The sequence below is a fragment of the Ambystoma mexicanum genome, chromosome 2q, assembly GCF_040938575.1.
Source record: "Ambystoma mexicanum isolate Mex_15411 chromosome 2q, UKY_AmexF1_1, whole genome shotgun sequence".
Taxonomy (NCBI): domain Eukaryota; kingdom Metazoa; phylum Chordata; class Amphibia; order Caudata; family Ambystomatidae; genus Ambystoma; species Ambystoma mexicanum.
The window spans coordinates 1467699259-1467721592 of NC_090924.1; the positions used below are offsets into that span (position 1 = coordinate 1467699259).

At 50.2% G+C, this 22334-nt stretch overlaps 1 protein-coding gene across 1 annotated transcript in view; it reads right to left on the reverse strand.

Annotated features, from left to right (window-relative positions):
- Positions 1–22334, reverse strand: part of LOC138570275 (zinc finger protein 271-like) — a 382424-nt gene that overhangs the window by 302249 nt on the left and 57841 nt on the right. The gene's annotated exons all lie outside the window — the stretch shown is intronic.

Consider the following 22334-nt stretch of genomic DNA (forward strand, 5'->3'; position numbering starts at 1 on the left):
CCCACCCCCCCACCCCTCAGCAGTGCAGGGGCACCCACCACCAGGCCCCCACCCATGTCCAACTCATGTTCCCCACCCCCCAACCCCCCAGCACTGTGGGGCACCTGCCAGCAGGCCCCCACCCATGTCTCCCACCCCCCCCCACCCCCCAGCACTGTGGGGCACCTGCCAGCAGGCCCCCACCCATGTCCAACTCATGTTCCCCACCACCCCACCCCCCAGCAGTGCAGGGGCACCCTCCACCAGGCCCCCACCCATGTCTCCCACCCCCCCACCCCCCAGCAGTGCAGGGGCACCCTCCACCAGGCCCCCACCCATGTCTCCCACCCCCCCCCACCCCCCAGCAGTGCAGGGGCACCCTCCACCAGGCCCCCACCCATGTCTCCCACCCCCCCACCCCCCAGCAGTGCAGGGGCACCCTCCACCAGGCCCCCACCCATGTCTCCCACCACCCCCACCCCCCAGCAGTGCAGGGGCACCCTCCACCAGGCCCCCATCATGTCTCCCACCCCCCACCCCCCAGCAGTGCAGGGGCACCCACCACCATGCCCCCACCCATGTCCAACTCATGTTCCCCACCCCCCCACCCCCCAGCACTGTGGGGCACCTGCCAGCAGGCCCCCACCCCCCAGCAGTGCAGGGGCACTCTCCACCAGGCCCCCACCCATGTCTCCCACCAGCCCCATCCCCCAGCAGTGCAGGGGCACCCTCCACCAGGCCCCCACCCATGTCTCCCACCCCCCCACCCCCCAGCAGTGCAGGGGCACCCTCCACCAGGCCCCCACCCATGTAACCCACCACCCCCCCACCCCCCAGCAGTGCAGGGTCACCCACCACCAGGCCCCCACCATGTCCAACTCATGTTCCCCAGCCAACATGTCATCACAATCTAGATCCCTGGTCCCTATGGTCAGCCTCCAAATGCAAAACACCCACCCGAGTATTGCATCCACCCACTCATAATTGGCAATTACATGACAGAACACCAATTGCAAGTTCCGAAAAAAACACATTTCCCTCACATACACCAATGGGTGTCAGTGAATCTCAAAACCCATATCGTGATATGCATGAAACCAATGAGATGATACTACACATTGAAGTTTGATAAAAAAATATGTATTAAAGGAAACATAAATAGAATCAAAAATAAAGAAACATAAATGGGAATGTACAAAAATGAAAAGAAGCATGTCCGTGAAAAAAAGCAAAACCAAAAATCAAAATCCAAAGTAATGATGTCCAAAGTCACTGTCCACAAAACAAAATCCAATGGGAAATAAAAAAGAAAGCCATTGCTCCATGGTTAAAATGTGAAAGAAAAATACAATCCAATAGTGAACTATGTACATACGAACAAGCCAGGGTCCATTATCCCAACAAAAGAAAGGAAACCTATCTAACTACACTAACTAATAAAATAAACTATATACAAAAATGTGGCCAATGTCCAAAAGGTCCAAAATAAATCCCCAAAAAAATGAAACCTAATACTACCTACATAACTATGTACAAGGGCAGCGGGCTAGTTTCACGGCTCACTTTTGGATGCCCCGGGCCAGGGCATCATCGAACTCCTGCTCAATGTCCCAGAGGCGGTCCTCCTCCATGGCCCCGAGGGTCTGCAGGGCCGTCGACGTGTCCACCTCCAAACCCCTGCGGATTGCCTCGAGGCACTCGGTCCGCCTCAGGGCCCTCCGCATGTAGTTCTCCGCCCTGACCATTGTGAGCCATGCCTCTTCCGCCCGCTGCCGCTCCGCATCTATGGCGTGGCCCAACCGCTGCCACACGGAAGACACTCTCTGTCCTGGGTCCTCCTGCCCTCCGGCCGATGCCTGCCCCTCCGATGTTGAAGGCCCCGAGCCTTCATGGCTCCCACCACGTTGCTGCTGCTGCCGTGCCTCTGCCTGTGCACTGCCTCCTGCTGCCTGCACATCTTCCGCCGGCTGGGGTGCAGTCGTTGATGTGGCCACCCCTGCTGGACGTCCGACTCCCGACTGATGCAGAGATGCCTCCTCCACCAGCCTGGCCGCACCGTCAGAGGCAGCTCCACAGGGCACCCAGGTGACTGATGGGTGGGAAGATGGCACGGAGGATGACTGGCGCATAGGGGGTTCAGTTGAGGAGGGGGTCGTAGCAAGCCCCATCATACGGAGGAATCCGGCCTGGGTGACCTGTCCCAGCAGGCTGACATGGTCAACGAGCCATTCGAGATGACGTGCAGTCTCCTCATGAAAAAACTGCAGGTCACCTCGCATGGCCCGTTGACGCAACGCCACACCAGTCAGAACAGGCTCATCCCGGACCCGGATAGCCACGTCCGCAGGCAGAGGAAGGCCAGTTGTCGTGAGCTCATCCCCTGCCTGAAAACGGGTCTGGACGTAGGCATCCCTGCTGGTGCAAGATGATGCAGGGACAGGATCAGGGACAGGATTGCACACAGGCACCTCCGCGGCGGCCTGTGCTGCCTCCTGTCCCTGGTCCTGCACTGCACCACTAGCACCAGTGGGATCCCCACCTCCAGACCCCGTCTCTGTTGCTTGCATGGCCTCCTCCTCCACCAAACCCCCCACCAACCTGGATGACTCCGTGCCATCTTCCCCTGTTGGGCCCTGTGGGGTCCCAGCTGCCCCTTCTGCTGCCGAGGAGTCCAACTCCAACCTCCGCCTCTTGGACCTCCCCCCGGCAGCTGCGGCCATTGACTGTGTATGACCCGTCACAGGGGTGATGTTATATATGGGTACAAAGCATCTACATCAGATTGTCTGTTTGTAGAGTAGTTTGTTGCTACGGGGCATGTTTGGTGTTGTGTTTTTGTGTAATTGGCACGTACAGGTTGTTGACTGTGGCTCTCTTTGCAGCATTGCAGTGCTCCTGTAACCGAACCTGAGAGTGCGCAGGCAGGAGGCCAGCACTCAAAACCAGAGCTAAGTGTCTTGTTGTTTTTCTTTTGAACTGCTCTGCATAGGCTTGCTGGGGAGTGTACTAATGCTAATGCATGGATGTATGTGTGGTTCAATTTGGTATGTTTTTTCTCCCTAATCACCCATGATCCTATGCAATTTTGAACCCTGTACCCTCTACCCGGTGCTCCTGCTTCCCGTACCTATCCAAGCAACGTTCCCTGACCCTCTTTCCCCACTGGGGTTGCGGATGCCTGTGTAAGCCCCGAACTTGCAGGCGCCAAAACCCTAGAGGGGGTGGTCGGTTCGTACCACTCCTGAGCCTGGACTACAGAAGGCCATGACAATGATGTCCAAGTTTGTTTGGATTGTGTATGTGTTCATGCAGGTAGTACATTTTCGTGCATTCCCTAGTTTAATGTGTCATTCCTCCTCCCTTCTCCTTCCACTCATTCCAGTCATCCAGTGTGTGAACACCTGTCCCGACTGCATATCCCTGAACCTCCTTCCCCACCAGGGTCTCAGGGGCCTGTGTGAGTTTGACCTTGCAGGCACCCGGGACATGGTGGGGGTGGTTGTTTCGTAACACTCCCGCGCCTGTACAGGGGACCTGTGACAGTACACATCCGTTCATGGTGCATCATCCTATGTCATGTACCACACATGTTTCACATCCTGTTGTGACATTGTTTTACTGTGCTACCTTGGTTGTTGCATCATTGTGGTAGTACTTGGCCTTTGTGAGGTACTGCTACGTCAAGTCATCTACTGGAGGGTGTTCTGATTCGTTTTTCTGGCTTGGATTTTGTGATTTTGGACATTGATTATGAGGGTGCAGGCACCTTTTTACACACAAGGTGGGAGATGGTGACGAAGGGTAAAGGTGATCCTGTGGCCAGGTGGAATTGAGGTTTGAAGGCTCCATGACCCAGGTGCAGTTGTTCAGTGGGTCATGGTCATTTGTGAGGGGGGGGGGGTTGTTGTTGATAGTTGCCTTGCCCTGCAGTGTGATGGGAACTCTGACATTGTAATGGTGGTATCCTATGTACATGTTGTGTTCTGCAGATCAATGCCTGTTCATGTGTTGTGTTTACCTTTCAGGTGCGAGGTGATAGTTGTGGTTTGACATGCTGGGGTGTACACATGGTGAATGTTCACATGTGATGTGTAGAGAACACTAATGGTCACTTGAGTGCACATGCATATGTGGAGTGCATGTCCTTGCAGAACCACACACTTGCACTCTGATGCACTACATGTATTCCCACCCTTGCATATCCACGTGTACACTGTTTGCCTTCTGGTGCCCTCTGTGTCCCTGCAGCACATGTTCTGTGACCGATTATGGTTCCTGTACATGCCTAATTTGCTGTTTGATGTGGTCTGTCACTTAGATGTGATGCTCAGGGTGTGCATCACACCCAATGGTTGTTCACTGTGCTGTGCGCTGAGCAGTGTGTTGCAGGAGTAGGACACTGCACACATGAGCTGCAGTGTTGATTTTGCAATGCACAATGTGCATGTAGACAGGCATTCATTGTTATGTTACGTCTACGACTCTTGTAATGCATTTGGAAATTACTTATTTTGGGTGGGAGATTTTGTTGGTCTGTCATTTCATCTGATTCCGGGTCAGGCATCATTGTCTGATGCCACTGTACATTTAGGACATGGCAATGTGTACCTTATCGTTACTGTGTTGGTGTATGGGTATTGCTTGCCATGTCATATTGTGGTTTGGGAGGGTTTGAGTGACATGACAGTGATGGCCATGGCCTGTTTTGCAGGTGTGTGTGATGCACACCTTGTATGTCAGGGTCATCCGCTTCTCAGAGCAACTAGCTGGGGGTAGATCTCTCTCCGCGGCAGGGCCCTCCCTCTGGAACAGCCTTCCTGCCTCACTTGAACTTGAGGGGAACCATCTCCAGTTCTGGAAGCACCTCAAGACCTTCCTCTTTGCTTCCGCTTTCTCTCTGCCTCTCCCTTGCAGAATTCTTCACTGGAACTGCACTGGGGCTGCAACTGGGCCACTCTCACCGACCTCGGTCCCTGGCCCAGCCACTCTCCACTTGCACTGCCTCCCTGGCAACGCCTGCACTGCGGTACTGTCTCTCTATCCCTACAGCCCACCCTTCCCAGCACTTGTCTGCACTTACCTTTGCAGTTGCCACCAGCCGACCTATGTATTTTTTTTTTTGGGCTACTTCCCCTGTTCTGCACTCCCCCCTTCCCCTTGCACTTTTCCCTTCCCCCTACCCCTGCACTTGCACAATCTCAATGACACCTGGCCTAGTAGTACCGTTGTCTGTCTTCCCTTGTTCCCCCCTCCCTGCCTCATCGCACCTTGAAATACTTGTGTATAGGCCATATCATGTCATATGTCATATGTGTGCCTTTTGGTCACACAGGATAGCTAGGGATGCAGACGATGTGGCACTTCCATGGCAACTATCTCAGGGTGGTAGGGTTGTGACATTTGACTGTCTCTTTGTCATCATCGATTGTCACCTGGTATGTGCCAGGCCTGTGTGCACTCCGCAGGGGTGGGAGTTTAGGTGAAAAATGTGGCCACAAGCTGGGTCCGGGCTTCCTCACCACATGCCAAGTCCCCTCCCATGGGCAGCGCCTGTGCCTGTGGTTGGGGATGTGGGGGCACCACCATGTCCACCGGGACGCCCTGCCGTGTTGCAACATTGTGCAGGACACATGCTGCCACAATGATCCTGCACACTACTGGTGGTGCATAGAGTAGTTGCCCACCAGAGCGGTCAAGGGAGTGGAAACGTGACTTGAGCACTCCGAATGTGCGCTCCACTATGCCCCTGGTTGCAATATGGGCGGCGTTGTATCTTACCTGGGGTGGTGTGGTGGGGTTCTGGATTGGCGTCATCATGTGGTTGCTCAGAGGGTAGGCACTGTGCCCTGGGGAGGTGATAATAGTTGAGATTATTAGGGTTTGGATATTTGTCTGTGTGTGACTTGCATGCATGTGCAAGGGCATTTGTACTGACCTAGGAGCCATGTGTCGCCATGCTGCCCAGCTTCCAGGGCCCGGCTCAGGGCTCAGGGCGGACATTCTGTATATGAAACTGTCATGGGTGGAGCCAGGGTAGTTTGCATAAACAGAGGTGATGATTCCCTTTGCATCGCATACCACCTGTACATTTATTGGAATGCCAGTGCTTGCGGTTTCGGTAGATGTGCTCAGTGGCCCTAGGTGGACGTAGGGCCACATGGGTGCAATCTATGGCACCGAGCACTTTGGTGCACTTTGGGGAAGTGTGCCACCCTGAAAAAATCCAGGACAATGGCCTGCCTTTCTGCGGGTGTTCTGGGCATGTATATGTGCCTGCGGACTGAGGGGCGTGCTGTCATGATTGCCAGTACCTGGTGTAGGCAACGTGACTGAGACCCCCCCACTATGGCAGTGGTCCGCTGAAATGACCCAGTGGCCAAAAAATGCAGGACATTGAGCAGCTTCTCCAAGGGGCTCAATGCTTGGGAGCAAAGGGTGGGGGAAGTAAGGTCATCTTCCCACTCCCTGACCAGGTCTAGGATGATATGGGGTGGAAACCTATACCTGCCAAAGACCTGGTCGTCAGGCATCCCTAAAGGGCTTGTCCGTGGTGCGAAAATGCGTGCCCTGGCTATTCTCCTCCTCCTGCGGTGTCCCACGATCAGTGCTGCGACAAATGGGGCATTCATCGTAGCTGTATATACGCGTTTGTTGTTTGCGCGCACTTTTATGCTGTGCGCGGGGACGCTTCCGCCTGCCTTCGTGTGGCGGACGCGTTGACGCCTGTGCGCGTCTTTTGCCGTGCACGGGTTTCCCGTATTCGGATCCATGAATACGGGTTGTTCGCGTGCGTGTGGGCGTTCCGTGTAGTTCCCTGCAGTACTTCCCCAGTTACGCCTTTTTTTTCACGCGTTGTTCCCCATTCCGCGTGTTACGCCCACTGTTCCGCCCACTTTGGTTGTGTGTGCCGCGCTATGTGCGCTTTTGCTGTGCGCGTAGCGCACGCCGTGTATGCCTGCGTGCGCCATGGCTGGATTGGGCGCACAGACAGCGTGAAACACGTGCAGCGTCTTCCTTGAATCGCACGCGTGCGCGTGCGCTGCGTTTCTCACGCTTGCGCTCCCTTGCGCCTGCTTGCGCATGGATTTTCGGCGCACGTTTGTTCCATGAAGCGACCCCTAAGAGTACAGATTCTGTGTTTGTCCAGATGGCAAAAATGTCATTGATGTATCTAATCCATATCGCCAGATTGTTTGTTTGTTTGTTATTTGTAATGCGCGGGCATACCGTCAGGTACCAGTGCGCAACATTTATATGAAATTGCAAAACTTAATTACAACAACAAAAATATATACATATACAACGTAAAAGTAATATCAGGATTATATACATATATACAGGTGGGCAGCCGTAAGTACAGCTACAATACAATACAATACAGTACAATACAATATGTACAGATGGCAGGAGTATGCAAGACTAGGCACCTGGATTTTTTTGGAGGCCTACGTTTTCAGCCATGAAACGACCTTAGATCGGAAGTTCTGATAGAGCAGGTCCATTCTGAGAGTTGGCAGTAGAGAGTTCCACAGTTTAGCTGTTTTCACTGGGAAGCTGTTAACCCCTATAGTGGATCATTTGAAGTTGGGGACAGAGAGGCAGTCTTTATAGGCTGTTCTTGTGGGTCTCAGGGAGGTCTGTCTATGAAATCTGTCGATCAAATAGATTGGGGCAGCGTTATTGAGGGATTTGTGAGTGAGTGAGGCAGTTTTTAGGAGAATTTTGTCTTTGATAGAGAGCCACTTATTCTGTTGGCTGTATAGTGTAATATGCTCTTTTCTGGAGATGCTCAAAGCCGCTCTAGAGCGTTATTCTGGAGAGTTTGAAGTTTTCTGTTGGTGTCTTTAGAAGACCCAAGATAGAGAGCATTGCAGTAGTCCAGGCGTGACAGTATGAGGGCTCTAGCAAGGGTCAAGCAGTTAGTGTCGGACAGAAAGGGTTTGGCTGCACGGATCAGTTTACACGTATAGGCCGTGGAAGAGGCTGGGTTGTTCACCTGTCTATTGAAGGAGAATATGGAGTCCAGGTAAAAACCTAGTGTTTTAACCTATTGTCCTACATTGATACTATTGCCATCAATCATGAAAGAACAATAGGCAGGGCCTAATTTCTTTAAGCTGGTATACGTAGGATAATAAGTTCAGTTTTATCATCATTCTGGCATAGTCCATGTGTGGCCATCCATGCCTGGATGATGATGTACACTCTATTCACCAATGCAAGTCCTTCCCATAATCTCCAGAAAGTGGAAGGAGGATCTGGGTATCATCTGCGTAGTTCGTGTAGGTGATACCCAGATGATCCAGATCATCGAAAAGGGGCTTGGTAAATATATTGTACAATGTGGGGGAGACACAAAAGCCTTGTGGCACACCACAGGTGATAGGTATGGGGTCTGCTGCAGCTGTAGGTGAAAAGACCCTCATAGTTCTGCTGTTGAGGAATGATCTAATCCATGTGATGGCCTCAACGGAAAAGTGAGCTGATGTGTGGAGGTGTGTGCATAGGACAGAGTGATCGACCAGGTTGAATGCTGCAGAGAGGTCTAGGAGGAGGAGTAAGGTCTCGAAGTCCTCCTCTCTAAGGTCTCTAAGCTTGTTGATCTGTGCTTTAAGGTCAATGAGAGCAGTCTCAGTCCCATGTTGAGGACGGAAGCCTGATTGTCTAGCTCTTAGAAGGTGATGTTCTTCCAAGTACTTCATTATTTGTACGTATGCAACCTTATCCAACATTTTTAGAAGGAATGGTACGGTCATTATGGGCCTATAGTTTTTAGGCGTGGCTGGGTCGAGTGTGTTTTTTTTTTGTAGTGGAAGCACCCAGGATTGTTTTAATTTGGTGGGGATAGAACCGGTAGAGAAAGAGGCATTGATTAATTTCGTGATGAACGGGGAGAGGTCACGGGCAGCATCTTTGATGCAGGGCACAGATCTCCCTGACAGTTGGAGGGTTTCAGTGACAGGATGATTTTTTCTACTTCAAGTGTGGTGACTTTAGAGAAATTGAAGCAGGTAGTTTCCCTTAAATTAAGCTTCTCAGGTAGTTTGGAAGGGAGAGGGTCATTGAGGGAGGCTTTTTTGCAGGAAACTTTGTTTTGTAAGGTAGCAATCTTGTTGGCTAAGGCATTTTGGATTTCTGAGCACCTGTTTTTATCTTTGGTACAGGTATGTGGTGGTGCTATAGGGGTTTCTACTTCTTTAAATTTGATTTCGTCGCCTCTCCCAGGTCACCATGGCAACACATAAATACTCAAGCTGTCATTTGCGCTCGCGCTCTGGCGAATGCGTTTGCCTTGGATACAGCGTTTTACTGCTGAATAAGGTAAGGATCTGCCTCACAATCCATTTTTCGCTCGTTTAGTGAATGCCGCGTACTGATTAGTTTTCCCGTCATGTTGACAGGAGCTTGAATTTCAGCTGGATGCTCCACACGTCAGTTGAAGATTTATATGAATTACAAGGTACAATCCATCACTTTGATGTTTTTTAACACCACACAGTATACGTTTGCAAAACTGCTGACATTAAGTTTCCTTTCTTACTTTCATATCAACCTGTTAGGACACATTGATGAACACTGAACCGGTATGTGTTTTTTTGCATGAAATCTTTGAACTAACATTTGGTTATTTGGTTGACTGTATGCTATACAATTTGATAAGGACAGGAAAATGTTGGGCATATGAGAATTATCATATCATGTAAGGCCCTGAAGAAGGTTTTTAACCAAAATGCATTGGCAATTGTACATGAAATCCTAACCAATATATTTGCCTGGCCCCATTGAATATGAAATAATAATATTCGATAAAGGAAACACAAAGGGATGTTAATAAACAGTTCCTTTAAGAAAAGCATAAAGATTGGTTGTTGAGAATACTTATCATAATAATTTTGATGCACGTTCAGATACTACCGTACCCATGTGTGCAGCCCTGTTCAGGGCCAACTGAGAGCACCAGTTCTAATAGGGTAGATTCACTCTATTTTCCTGTTCATTGATTTTTGGTCCTTATGCCATAGGACCGTTTTATAACTAGTAGCCCCAGGACAAAACTATAGTAACCAGTATTACATATAATAGACTAGTATGAAAACGAGAAACAACGTAGTGCCCACCTTCATCCTGGATTCGGTGCGGCATTCAGAGCTTTTCAAACGTCAGAAAGGTGTACCCAATATCGCATCTCACGGACCTTCAGAGCAAACAGAGTAGCATAGGCAACGGTAAAAGGTCTGTTGTATCTTGGTTCACGCCACCTGTAAACGAAGTTTGTAATGAACACAAGATCAACAGGAGACAATTGAAGAGGCTGTGATGTTGTCGAAAAAGATGCAGCGCTGGATGTTTCTTTGGATCGCTGTGGTGCTATCTGTTGAGAAATAAATGTGATTGATCTAGTCAAAACAGTCAAATAATCTGTGCATTCTTCCCCCAGATTGGACACTGCCCTGTGAGCATCTGAAGCCTTCCTTACAAGAGATAGTGGTGTGTGCATTTGCCGGCCTGTTACCACCTTGTGTGCAAACTAAACAGGGCAAGGGGAGGGCAGTTGACCCAGTTTTTCTTAAGGGTTGCACACATCTTAGATAATGCAGCCTTCAGTAATCCAATGATCATCTCCACAACACTGTTGGTGTGAGGGTGTTAAATTGTGCAAATCTGATGCTTGAAGCCCAATAACACGGTCACTTCTTTAAAAAGTTAATTAAAGAAATGGGTGCCATTGTCTGACTGCAGCACATCACAAACACCCCAGCGAGGAAATACCTCCCTTACCAAGAATTTCGGCAGTGCATTTAGCGTCTTGGTGTGCACAAGGACCTGCCTAAACCCATCGGGAGAAGGGACACACTGTGAAGATCATATACTTACACCCATTACACTGCTCTCCCAAATCAGCTAATTTGATATGAAGCTCTCAGAATGGCCCGGTTGTACATCCTGTATCGTTCTTAGGGCATGACCAGTGCTGCATATCTGTAATTCATCATTTCATAGCCCTAGGGTGTTCCTGGTACAAGAACATACGTGAGGTGGATACTTTGACGAAACTCTACTGTGCTCATGAGATAATATCTTTATATACCTCCAAGCAGTATTAGGGCACACAAGGTTGTGTAAACAAACTAGACTAGGCACGGACTGGGGAGCCTGGCAGAGCTACCAAGGACCAGCTCCATGACCTGCATCTTGGAGGGTGGGTCAGTACTGTGCCCCCTGAATCCCCCAAGTCCTATCCTCTATCCCACAACATGTGACTTCATCGCAGGCTTTCCATGTCTTATTGTGAGTGAGTAAACTTTACTGATCAAATTGCTCCATTAACATACATCATTAAATACATCATGGAAGAAAAATGTAATACGACATTTAAAATCAATTAAAAATACAATGTTAAAAAGAAAATTCACCCCACTAAAATTTAAATCTAAAACTTTCTTTGAAGTTCTTATCAGAGCCTTGCTCACATAAGTACCCAGATTAAAAATAAAATCATGATCCGGACAGTTCCAAATGAAATACAATGTCTCAGCCTTGCCCCCCTCCCCTCTGCCGTTCAGTTCCCTTGTGTTCTGCTCTGTCCAGTTCTTTTCTTAAAGGGTCGCGTTCTGCTCAGCCACAACACCCCACCCTTACTTATCATAGGAGTTCATACTCTACATCTGTTCAATAAGACATGGGGGTTTGCGGATGATTCTCTGAGGGCGACCAGTTGCCCCTAGGTTTCTTCATTAGGAGGTCGAGGTGGGGAATCTTCAGGTGGCGTGACACTAAATTCTTCTTCTTCAATATGTGATTCTTCCTCCAGATCATCTTGAAAGATCCTGCGAAAGAATGAGGCATTCTGAGTTATTTCTCCATCATCTGCCAGAGCCGTAATCATTGGTCCTTTGACCGCAGTGACCACTATAGGTTCTGGCTTGTATCTGGTGTCCATCTTCCTGCATTGCTTCTGTTGAACTAGTACAGTCTCACCCACAGATATTTGGTGTTCTTCGGCTCTTCTCTTACGATCTGTCCATTCTTTGGCTTTTTTTCTTTTCTCACTCTCCCCTTTTCTCTCCTCATCTTCCACAGGGGTGTAGTCCTCCAGCTGGGGAAGCCGGGTTCTCAGCTTATATTGTATCATCAGTTCAAAGGGAGTACGCCCAATCGCCTCATGTGGCATATTCCGGTAACTTCTCAACATGTGCAAGATTGTTTGTGGCATGGACATAAGATCTGTGGCAGTATTCTGACGTGTTCGCTTCATTGTGGCCATGAAACGCCCCACCATACCATTGGCCTGTGGCCATAAGGGTGTAATCTTTTGATGGCGGAAACTCAAATGTGCTGCAAACTTCTTAAAATCCTGGCCCTGGAACGGTGGGCCATTGTCTGTTTTGACTATGTTAGGGACACCCCATTCACTGAATAACTCATCTACCACCGTCAGCACATGATGGAATGCTGTAGACATGACGTGTTTAACCATGGGAAATGGGCAATATTCATCTATGGCTACCAGCAGATAACCTCCTTCTTTCAATGGCCCATAAAAGTGCATTGCCACTCTCTGTCAGAGCCCGTCGGGCATCCAAACTATTTGGAGCAGGCATGGGGGCCTGTTTGATGCGGTCACTTGACAAGCCACGCAGTGTTTCAAGGCGTCTTCCACTATCGTATCCATGTGTGGAAACCTAGGTCTTCATGTGGTATGATAACAAGAGCCTTCCTTAGGCTCTTTGGGGCCACAAGTCGATTTCCTCGGAGCAGTATCCCTTGACCCGTTGTGGCCAATTCGCTTTGTACCCTTGCTAATCTCTGCAAGTCTCTCCTGTCCACATCCCCGTTTTCAAAGCGTTCCGTGGCCAGGTATTGCTATCTGTTGGTGTTGGTGAGTTGAATGGCTGCTTGGATGGTGGGATCAGCCTTGCTCCTCTCCGCAAATAGTTCTCTTGTGATGGCTGGGGGAAGGGCATTGAGCGATAGGTATGCTTCTGCCTCCAGTTGCATAGCATTCTCAGGTGTCCCACCAGGGTGTCGTGAGAGCTAGGCCGCATGGTTAGCCTCTTTCCCCGGTGTGTGAACTATGACGTAATTGTATTCCTGTAGGCGGATACCCCACCGCTCTATGCAAGGAGGCATCTTAATCTTGGGATTTCTGAAGAGGGACAGAAGAGCCTGGTGGTCAGTAATGAGGACAAATGTTCTTCCAGTGACAAAGTGTTGACATTTTTCAGACACCCAGACCGCAGCGAGACTCTCCCGTTCAGCCTGCGAATGTGCTTGCTCAACAACAGTCAAAGCTCTGCTGGCATAGGCTACAATGCGCCTGTCAGACTTCCCTTTTGGATCTGTTTGGGCTAGGATGTCTCCCAGTTCAACCGGACTGGCATCCACTGTAACCTCAGTGTCCCAGTCAGGGTCGAAGTATGCGAGTTGGTGTTCGTTGGTCAGGTCACTCTTGCTCGCATGAAAGGCTGTTTGACAGGTTGTATACCATGTGAATGTAGAGTCCTTCTTGAGGAGTTGTCCGAGCGGGTTGGTCAGCACCGCATAGTTTGGCAGGTAGCGGGCACAGTAAACTGCCATTCCCAAGAAAGACTGTAGTTCCGTCACATCCTTTGGGGCCTTCAAATTCACGATGTTGACCTTATCCGGATCGGCTCTTATCCCTTTGTCGGAAAATATGTGTCCAAAGAAACCCAAACTGCTTTTTTTAACAGCACACTTTGGGCCATTAAGGGTGAGACCCCTGCTTTGGAGGATGGTGCAGACTGGCCGCAGTGCTTTATCATGTTGATCCTGAGAAATGCCAAATATCAAGATATCATCACTATAATTGAAAGCATTCGTGACAGGTGCGATGAGCCGTCTTATTGCTCCTGAAATATTTCAGTCGCTGAGGATATGCCAAAGTTAATAAGTTTATATCGGTAAAGGCCTTCATGTGTAGTGAACGTGGTGATGGGTCTGGATGTGGGGTCAATCACTAGTTGATGATATCCTTGGTTCAAATCCAACTTTAAGAATCAGGTGGCCTGGTAAGTCTTCAATTTGGGCCCAGGATGTCTTTCCCTCTGAATTGCAGTGTTAGGGATTGGCATATCTACACAGAGACGAAGGCTCCCATCCGACTTGGGCACTACCACCAGAGGGGATACCCACGGGGTGGGACAGTCAACTCGCTCAATGATGTCATTTTCAAGTAATTGTTGTAGTTCATGCGATACTCTTGCTTGCAAAGGAAACCCTATTCACTGGGGATGTTGCGGAACAGGGCGTATGGTAGGGTCAATGTGTAGGTGTATGACTGTGTCCTTTAACATGCCGACACCTTGAAACAGCTTTGGAAATGCATCTTTTAGTTCATCAATGTCTAGTTCCCTCTGCGACAGGGCCTGCAGATTGAGTTTGTAAAAAAACTCACAAGTGAGTTTGACAAAAGTACCTTTTGTCTTAGCTCACTTGTGAGTCTGACAGGGTTTATTTATGGTTTTTACCAGAAGGTGCATTCAGCAGGTGCTGAAACCTGCTACTGCCTTGGACTTTCAAAGCGATTACCAGGAGCACTCATCTCTGCCAGGGGCAAAATAGTGCTCAGCGCCCCTCAATTTCAGTCTATGCCATGTACAGTGGTTTTCATGGGTTTAAAGTATACCAAGAAGTATCACATTGTGAACATGTACTTTTCAAATGGCTGCCTTAAGGTAAAGTATGTAAGGGGCGATGAAGGGCTGGAAGGAACATATTACTTACCTGTACCTATTGTTCTCCAGCATGGGTCTGGCATGGATTCACATCCTCATGAATATGCCCCGTTGTCAGGCCAGGAATCTTTGGTAAAAGAAAACACAGTTTCACATTCCCTCACAAACTGTATTTCTCCTCTAAACCAATCACTGAGCTCTGGGTCATACTGCCCCCAGCCAATGACTGCTGTCTCCCGAAGCCCCTTCTCTAGCAGCCATCATCAGATTTGGTAAGGATGTAAAGTGGCAGTTTGACCAAGAAGAGCCGCAGATGGGCAGAAGGGAGGGTTTGTATGTGAATCCATGCCAGACCCATGCTGGAGAATAATAGTTGCAGATAAGTAACTTGTTCCATCTCCAGCATGGAGTCTGGCATGGATTCACATGCTCGTGAATAAAGAATACATAGAAGTAAAACATTACACAACCACGGGAGGTGCAAGACTCAACAGAAGCAACACTCTTACCTCTGAAACAGACTCCCCTCAAGCAAACATGTTGCATAGCACTGCTTGGCCAGCCCTGGACTTCTCTCTGGAATCCCTGTCGACGGATGAGAACCTCATGAAAAGGTGGGTAGACCTCCACGTAGCAGCCCTGCAGATGTCCAGCAGGGACACACCTGAGAGGAATGCTGTTGTTGCAGCAATCTCTCTGGTGGAATGGGGTCTTGAACGACCGGGCGGCGGTCAGTTTGTCTACTGATGACAGTGTGTGATACAGCCAGAGCGCCACCTGGAGATGGAAGCCTTGGACACGGCCTTCCCATGGTTCACAGGACCAAAGTTCAAAACAGTTGAGACGTCTTCCGAAAACTCTTTGTGCGAGCCATGTAGAACTTCAGAGCACGAGCAACGTCCAGCGAGTGTAAGGCCCTTTCAGCCGGTGACCAAGGCTGTGGAAAAAAACACAGGTAACACCAAAGGCTCGTTGAGGTGGAATTCTAATGGAACCTGAAGGAGAGGTGTATCTGTAGCACTACCCTCGATTCGTGGAATGTCAGATATTGCTGTCTACAGGATAGGGCCTGGATCTCTTCCACCTTCCGGGCAGAGGTGATGGCCACAAGGAAAGCCATTTTCCGCAAGAGGAACTTGAGAGGGGCCTGATGCATAGGCTCTAAGGGGGCTCCCATGAGACCCGTCTGTACCACGTTGAGTTCCCACACTGGGCAGGAGCCTACACCAGCGGGAATGATCGAAACAGCCCTTTGAGGAATTCTTTGACGAGACAGTGGGACCAAACAGAAGATCTTCCTGGAGACCCGGTATAGTAGGAAATAGCCGCCAGATGCATCTTGATAGAGGTTTGCGCCAGCCCTGCCATTGCCAAGGACAACAATTATGGAAGAGTGACCCTCAGAGTGGTGATCTCCTACGACCGGCACCATGTAGTAAAACGCTTCCCCCTGTGACCGTAGCACTTAAGAGGCGATGAAGCTCTAGCCTTGTCAAGGACCTCCCTGCAGTCCACCGGCAACTCATATCCTCTAAACTCTAGGGCTGCAGGAGCTAAGCCCTGAGGTTCAGCGATCCTGGGTCGTGATTCAGCTTGACCGGAGGCGATGCTGACAGGCTGAGAAGGTTCGGGTACCAGATCTGTCTCGGCCATGCAGTGGCAACGAGTATGATCCTACATCGGCACTGTTTGAGTTGACTGATGATTGGCAGCAGGAGAGACAATGGAGGGAACAATTAAAGAAACAGGCCTTCCCAAGTGAAAGAGAAAGAGTCCCACATGCTCCTCGACTGGTGGAACCTGCTGTAAAATTTCTAGCATTTGGAGTTTGAGGCCGTCGCAAACAGATCGATCTGGGGCATACCCCACTTGATGAAGATCCGGTCCACCTGGTCCTGCCGAAGTTCCCACTCAAGGCAGGAGCGTAACTCCCTGCTGAGGGAGTCAGCGATGGTGTTCTCAACTTCGGCCAGGTGGAAGGGGATGAGGAACATCTCTTGTCTGACAGCCAAGTGCCACAAGCTCTGCACCTCTTTGGAGAGCGGTGGGGATCGAGTGCCCCCCTGCTTCCAGATGTAAAACATTGTGGTGGTGTTGCCCGTGAGGGATGGAAGGAATGACTTTAGGGCCTAGAACACTGCCTGCAGCTCCAGGATATTAATGTGGAGTCCTTCTCCTCTGGCAGCCACAGGCCTCTGGCGTGCAGACGTCGGGTGTGGGTCCCACAACCCTCAAGGTGGTGACCATCTCCTGGTATGGGGTGTTTTGAAACCCTGTGCGTTGTGCAATGTTGGAATGTATGCCCCATCACCTCACCTCTCGACGGAACTCCTTGTCGAGAGGGATCTTGTCCATGAAGCTTCCGGACACTTGTTTCCAGCAAGCGTCCAGGAACTTCGGAAGAGGTAACATCCGCAACCTGCAGAGCCGGATAAGATAGATGCAAGATGACATCATGTCAATCAGCCACTTGATGTTATGCACCATGGCAGTCTTCAGTGACAACAGCCGTTGCACTTTCCCCAGCACGGCCGCTACCCTCTCCTCTCAGGGCGACACTAGGCAGGAGACTGTATTGAGCCTGGCTCCTAGGAACAGTGTGTTCTGCGATGGTGTCAAGCAGTACTTTGGATAATTGATGGAGAACCCCAGATCTGGCAGCAGCTGGACGGTCCTCTCGGTGTGTTCGGTGGCTACCTCTCTTGACTCTTGACTTGGCCCGGATGAGCCAGTCATCGAGGTACGGATACATGTGTATCCCTCATAGACATAGGTGGGCCACCACTGGTGCCAGGCACTTTGTGAACACCCTGGGGGCTGACTTCAAGCCAACAGGGAGGGCCTTGAACTGTTAGTGTCTCCCCTGCACTACGAAGTGAAGGAACGTTCGGTGCATCTTGTGAATGGGGATGTGGAAGTAGGAATCCTCCAGAACCAGCAAAGTCAAGAGGTCTACTTCCTCCAGTTGGCCGAGCACGTGCTGCAACGTGACCATCCTAAATTTTTGGGACTTGAGGGATGTACTGCTCCTGTCGGGTCACTGGCGGTATTTGCGCACACTTTTGCCGAAACTCCAGGAACTGTCCATGGGTGAGTGCGTCCAGCACTCATCCTTCGGTGGAGATGTTCTTCCACTCGCTAACGAATCCCCTCAGCCGGCCTCCCACCAGTGTGCATGGGCATTTGCCCAATGTCCTGCCCAGTTCAGTCCTGCTTCGGTGCCTCCACAGAAAGCCTTGGAACGGCCTCTGTAGGCCTCTTGGGTTGTGGACCGGGAGGGCTGACAGTATGATGAGGAGCCTCCACCAAAACCGGAGGCATGAAAGGAAGAACACTTGGAGAGTATCCAGGGTACCAGCCGTATCCGTATTCATCTTGATGGCCTTCTCCCCATCTGCCGGAAACCTGTGTCAGCGATGTCCAGGGCCACTGTGATGGCATGGTCTGACACCACTTCACCTTCCTGGAGGAGTGCGATTGCCTCCACCTGCTTGTCATTGGGTAGGAACTCCAGAATCGAGCCCAGCTTGTACCACAGCTCCCCGTTGTACCTGGCCAGGATCTCCAATGAGTTGTCTGCCTTGATGGTCGACGCCGCAGATTAAATGACCTTCTTCCCCATGGCGTCCAACTTCTTCCCCTCGCTGTCCAGAGGGACTGAGGATGACAATGAAGGGTTAGACGACCTCTTCCTCGCAGCCACCGAGTCCGTGTGACCATAGGCACTTGGGTGTGGACCCCGGCACCCGGTACTTTTCTCCAGTCTATCCTGCTTGGCCAGGGCCGAGCAAGGATTCTTCATCAGGGCAAGGCCTTCCTCCCACATGTCGTCCAGGAGGGGCACTGCCATGATGGTCTTCCTTTTGGCCTCGCACCTCTGGTATAAGAAACCCTGCCTTCTTGGTCTCTTCTGTCGTCAGCTAGAAAAGCTCAGAAGCTTTGGTGACCATGGCATGAAACAACCCCACTTCATCCAGTAGGGAAACACTCAGTAGTGGCGATTCGACCTCCGTGACAATGTCATCATCGTCCTCTGCCATCGATGTGGCCGGGTCCATTGGGGGATAGCACCTGACGTGGGTGTGGAGGTTGATGCAGAGGTGTCGGGTAGCACTTCCTCTTTTTAGCCGGGGTCTGATCTGAAGCCACTGGGGCTGGGGCCTGTGGCATCCTCTTCTGTATTTCTGACCCCAGTGTGTGTAGGTTCGAAAAGATGTCCAGGAATACATCCCTCGGCTGAGCAGGTGTGGTCGGCACACTAGGCTCTGCGCCATCGTCGCTGTCATCGTTGCCGCTGTGCTCCATGTCCTTGTGGGCCGTGTGCAGGAACTCCTGGTCCTAGTCGTCCGAGGATGATACATCCATGTCTTGGGTTACGGCCTGTGGCTGGCCTGGGGCTTCAAGCCCCCCCTATCCACACTGAGGGGTCTTAGCCAGGCTCAGCGATGGTATACTCTTCTCCGGTGTGGCCATAGACCTCACCACGACCCTGGCTGAGGCCTTCCGCCTCAGGGGTAGGAATACAGCGGGCGCAGTAGGGGCCACCTTAGCAGGGTCAGCCCCTTTGGCCTTCGAGAGAGCGACAGCCTCCAGTTCAATCGTCAACGCTGATTACTCCTGCGCCATCTGGGCTTTCTTGGGCAGGTCACTGCCTTTTCTTCCACTCTAGGCTTCTCCCGCTACTTAGCCAGATTGGGCGACTTCCTTTTTGAGGAGGAGCTTGATTGATGGATGGCGATGGAGGCAGATGGTGAAGTTGCTCGAGCCCTGCACATCGAGAGACCTGCTTGCGCGGTGACCATGGCGGAAAAGGTCTCGCAGTGCTTGGCCTTGTCGTGGGCCCCCATGGATGAAGCACCCTCAAAGGACTTAGAAGCCTGCTCTTTGGACCGCCAGTCCACTGTGTCGATCCTTTCATCGTTCTCTTGGAGAAGCCAAGGCAGATTTTGCAATCTCCCTCTTTGTGGTTCGGGTGAAGGCAGTAGAGGCATTGAAGATGTTTGTCCTCCACAAACATGTTGTGCAGTCCGCATCTGGTGAAGAGCTTGAAAAGGGAACCCCCCTCCTTCTCCTCTGTCATGGTCGGAGGTACGGAGTAGGCCCGATGGCCTTCTTGAAACTTTGTTGAACATCCAAGGATCCTTGCCCTTGACAAGTGCTGAAATTCACTGACAAACGGATCTCCGCTGTCAGCAGATGGAGAGAAAAACACACAGGCTCTTATTTGACAAAAATAGAATTGTTTCCGTAGAAAAATGCAAAAACTGCAGAATAGCTCATGCATCAAAACTCGAGGACTCACAACACTTGAACGTGCAGTAAAAATCTGAAGATGGCTGCCAGAGGAGGGGTTTAGAGAGAGGGCAGTCATTGGCTGGGGGCAGTATGACCCAGAGTACAGTGATTGGTTTAGAGGAGAAATACAGTTTGTATGTTAAAGTGAAACTGTATTTCTTTTACCAAGGATTCCCGGGCCTGATGACAGGGAATATTCATGAGCATGTGAATCCATGCCAGGCCACATGCTGGAGAAAGTCAATTACTGGTGTACACCACCAAAGGATACCTCAGCTGGACTGCAGATTCAGGAAATGAATATCAAGACCTGCTCCAGTGTCCCATCCTAGTGAAGAACTTTAATCCCAAAATGGGGTCGACTTTAGGTCTGAAATGTAACTGGGGCAAATGTGAGCAAAGGAATGGGGATTTCTATAGTATTTTCCATCATAGGGGACCACATCCCCTTGAAGATGGCTATTCTTACAAGTGTAGGATAAAGAATGACCTTTATCATTTAAAACTAGTCCATGTGAGACTTCATTCTTCAGGCCTTGCCGCAGGCTCTTAGTCCGATTTCATTTTGTGGATCCCATACGTGTTTCCTTATGTAAATTGCCACATGCATAATCTATACTCATATGACATTGTTGGGAAATGCATGTGACTTAGTGAACACAAGCAACACACACACACAGAGGTGTCTGTGCAAATTATATGATATGATATGATATGGCATTTATAACGCTTCTAGGCACGACAAGACAAGGAGGGGGAAACAAAGGGAGGACACAACAACGATTTTACTAGGCCTTGTGTCATTCAGATCGCACAAGCGCAGGTAGGAGGGAGGGAGGGGAGAAGTGCAAAAGGGAGGGGAGATGGAGAAGTGCAGGTAACAGAGTTCAGCCAGCGGTTGGCTAAGCGCCGGTAATCAGAGGGTGCAGCCAGCGGTTGGCTCCTAAGTGCAGAGAGAGGGTGGACTGTAGGGTTACAGATACAGACCACAAGTGCTGGGGGCCCAAGAGGCAGTGCGAGGTGCAACTGGACAGGCAGGGACCTGGGCCCAAATTCAGAGGGTGGCCAGGTGACCAGTCGGTCGAACAGATGAGTCATCAGCAGGGGAGAGGAAGAGAGAAAGCGGAAGCGAAGAGGCAGGTCTTGAGCTGCTTCCGGAACCGAAGATGATTCTGCTTAAGTTTGAGAGAGGCAGGGATGCTATTCCAGAGGGAGGCTCAGCTGAAGAAAGAGATCTTCACCCAACTTTCTGTTTGGAAATGTGGCTGACCCTCAGAGAGTTGGCGGTGGAAGAGCGGATAGCTAGAGAAGGGAGTGTTGGAGGTAGTGCGGGCACAGGCCCCAGATAGCCTTGTGGACAATGCAGAGGGTCTTGAACTTGATCCTTGCCGCCACTGGGAGCCAATGAAGGGATTTCAGAACTGGAGAGACAAGGTCCATGGGCTTGAGGCCAAGAACAGGTCTTGCAGTCCTGTTCTGGATAAGTTGTAAAGGACAGTTAGTAGAGGCTGGAAGATTTAGAAATAGGCTGTTGCAGTAGTCCAGCCAAGAAAGGACCAGAGCTATGGAGACAGTGAGCTTCTGGGGAAAGTGAGGAAGGGAGGAATACCTCTGAGTAGGTGCAGCTGATAGTTTTACTTCTTAGAGTTGTCCTATATGTGAGGAAAAAAGGAGAGTGTGGAGTCGAAGGTGACCCCAAAGTTCTTAACATTACAGGTAGGAGAAGGAAGACGACCCAGTGTGGGCAGCCAAAGAGAGAGAAAGAGAGAGGAAAGGAGGGAGCTGTTGTTCCAGTGAGGAGGATCTCCGTCTTACTGGCATTAAGGCAGAGATCATTAGCGGCACACCACTCCTGAATTGCAGACAGTCAGGAATGAGAGAAGGAGTAGAGGCGGCCGAGGGGAGCCTGAAAAAGAGTTGGGTGTTATCCGTGTAACACTGAAAGTTGGGGCAGAGAGCAACAATGCGGTGGGCAAGAGGTGCCAGGTATTGGTTGAACAGCCAGGGAGAGTGGTTAGACCCCTCAGGAATACCACAGGTTGAGAGAGAAATTATGCCTCAAACAAGTTACTTTCTGTCTACACATTTGTGAAGCTTCCACATAATGTTTAAAAACTGCATGCTCCCATTTCCTTAAAAGTCTTTTCTAATGTATTTCCTCTGCATACAATTCCCTGCATCAAATTGTGACAGTAAAAATGATTCCACGCTATTTATAGGTCATCACACAATACTGTGCATTGCACAGCATGCAACATAACACATTGCAATTGGAATTTTGCATATTTTAATTTTAAATGTTTGCCTAATTCTCTTTACAATTTTATCATAATCATCAGGATATATGTACAATGTATTCATATT